The sequence below is a fragment of the Thalassophryne amazonica genome, chromosome 9 (assembly GCF_902500255.1).
Source record: "Thalassophryne amazonica chromosome 9, fThaAma1.1, whole genome shotgun sequence".
Classification (NCBI taxonomy): Eukaryota; Metazoa; Chordata; class Actinopteri; order Batrachoidiformes; family Batrachoididae; genus Thalassophryne; species Thalassophryne amazonica.
In genome coordinates, this window is record NC_047111.1 from 30138081 (window position 1) to 30141241 (window position 3161).

Below are 3161 nucleotides of genomic sequence, written 5' to 3' on the forward strand. Positions count from 1 at the left end.
GGTGAAAAAATATGTTGGTGGAGGTACGTCAGTTAGCAGCAGTTCAAAAACTTCACCAAAAGTATGATAAAGGTATATAAGAGCACAAAATTGAGACTTCAATAAATAATATCAATCTTTAAAACCATTTCAGACGGGCAGGGGGTAAATCCAGTCGAGTCGGGTTCGAACGGTTCCCCGATCATCACGTCACATGGTTAAATACTAAAAAGTCTTGCGTTTGTGGACAGCTGGCAGTCAACAATAAAAGGCTGCACATTAAGCACTAATTGCATGCATTAGCGTGCTCATTTGGAAAAAACTCATTTTGCAGCACATTAAAATCCCAAATGCCAAAACGTAACCGCGGGGATAATTGCCTTGAAAGCAGCAACATCAGCTTGTTCCCTTCCATGTGTGCTGGAAGTAAATGGATCGGAGAGGTGGCGGCGTGAAGCCGACCTAAAATAAAGATTTCTGTTCCATTTGTGCATCTGGAAATTACAATGTTTCTGCGCCACGGAAGAGTTAAAGGTGGATGCAGTGTTGCTTGTGCATCATGTCCCAAATGAATCCTGCTGTTTTTTTTTTTTCAGCTGAGTGTCTGTGAGAATCCTCAGTGAACGCGAGCCCTCACCGGCGGGTCAACAGCAGAACACGCTCAGGTCTCCAAGCTTCAGTCCCAACGGTCTATCGTGAGAAAAATATGGAGATGGTGCAGAAGTGCAAGCTGGAAGAAACCAGGACCTGCAGGTCAGACGAACTCAGTCTACGTCCAATCAGAAGTGTCAAACCCGCTGCGTGACCCGCCGCCAGGACAGCTGGTCTCCATGAAGCCTGCAGCAGGCCGCGTCAGGGCTGCAGAGAATGCTGACACCGGCGGGGTGGCTGGGGTTGTTGGTGGAATCCTGGCGAGAACAGTGGGCGTCCCCGCTGCTCTGCAGACACACACACAGACAGCACCGTCAGCACTGATTATCACAGGACAACCTCCAGCAATATGCTCACATCACGGCCAGAAATCTGCAGTTACTGATCTGAGAAAGACCACCTCAACGGACGAGCAGCAGCAGCTTCACATTTCGAAGTGTGAGCTTGAAGAAAATACACTCTGTGTTCCTGAAAAACAGGCTGCACTGCAAATGATTTTTTAATGAATCACGATGTGCTTCTCCTGAGCGGGTAGCACTGCATCAACAAACAGGTTTTATTAAAAAAAGTCTTTAGTTGATTGTTAGACTGTAATAATTTCAGGTTTACAATTAGGATCATATATATTTGGACACTTGCATACCGCCATTTTATTAGGTACAGTTTTTCAATTGCTCATTAACACAAACAGCTAATCAGCCAATCACATGGCAGCAACTCAGTGCATTTAGGCATCTAGACATGGTGAAGATGACTTGCTAAAGTTCAAACCGAGCATCAGAATGGGGAAGAAAGGGGACTTTGAATGTGGCATGGCTGTTGGTGCCAGACGGGCTGGTCTGAGTATTTAAGAAAATGCTGATCTACTGGGATTTTCACACACAAACATCTCTAGAGTTTACAGAGAATGGTGTGAAAAAGAGAATATATCCAGTGAGCAGCAGTTGTATGGACAAAAAAATGCCTTGTTGGTGTCAGAGGTCCAGAGGAGAACGGGCAGACGGGTTGAATGGGCGACTGCGCGATGCCATCATGTCAGTATGGAGCAACATCTCTGAGGAATGTTTCCAACACCTTGTTGAATTTGTGCTGTGATGAATTAAAGCAGTTCTGAAGGCACAAGGGAGACCAACCCGGTGTCGCAGACCAAACAGTCCGCCCCTAAAAATCGGTCCGCTTTTTGCATCTGCACATGCGTCATTTCGGACTGCAGCAGCACGTCTGAGACGGAGTCTCTTCATCCAAAGCAATCAAATGGATTAATGGGATTATTAACCATCAGATGATGAAGGTAAAACCTCTTAAATCATTCTAAAGTCAGTTTTAAGCAGAAATGAGGCGAAACTCAGTGACGCTTTGAAATGTTCAACGCGGAGTGAACGCATCAGCTAGCAGCTCGTTTAGCCACGGCACTCTGATTGCTTCTGCTGCCTTTTATGATGAAATAATGTTGAATTTCTGTGGAAATGATTGTTGTACAAAAGCTTCAGATATCTGTTGCTGAGATAGATGATGACTGGAGTGCAGTTTGAAGCAGAAACGAGGTGTTAATCCGTGAACCGTGTCATCAGGGGGGAGCAGTTTTTAGGGAGGACCATTCGGTCGGCGACACCGGAATTAGCAACATGTACCTAATAAAGTGGTTGATGAGTGCACATTTTACTTTGATGTGCAGGATGTTCAAGTCAAAAGCAAATAATTACTACGGCTTTGTTATGTAGACTGTCTCCTTTAAACTGAGAGGAATTATATTCAAATTAAGTCGTATACAGTCATGTCCATAAATATTTGGACAATGAGACAATTTTTGTAGTTTTGCATCTGTACACCACAATAATGTTGAAATGATGTTCTCGCAGAGCCGTCCCGTCCCTTAGCGTACAGTCATATTAGCTACAAATGTGGGCGATGAGCAGTTGCCATTTGTCACTTGATGGGCATTCGCAGGGCGTGGCCAGCTCGTGGTTACTTGGCGTTAACATGTACAATGTTTAGTGGTAGATTGTAAAAAACAGGAAATCCAACACTTTCACCGTGACCTTAACTGTGAACCAAACTTCACTTGATTTGTTTGAGTCCAACATCTTTCACATTGATGTTCCTGTATCATTAATTAGCATGCTAACATATCTGTAAAATGTCTTTGAAATCACTTCAGATGTATTATCTGGTTAAAAAAAAGAGTTTTTAGATCATTTACAAAATGTATGAGGGAAAAAAAATGTCAGATTTGTACAGAAATGCTAACATATCGGAGCATATGCTGACATTTTGGATTATTTAACCAGCTGATGTTGCATGTCGTGTCTCTCAGTATTTGCATAAAATGGCAAATGGACTTATTGTCCATTTTGGCACTGCCTAACTTGCAGTAGAGCGATCGTTGCCTTTTGTCGCTACAAAATGCCTGCTCTGACTGGAAATGAACGACAAGTCGTCATTTTACCTCCGTCGCTTGTAGCTAATGGCAACAACACACATGGGGTGTGCTAATGCTAAATAAAACAATTTTCATTTTACTTACACTTCTG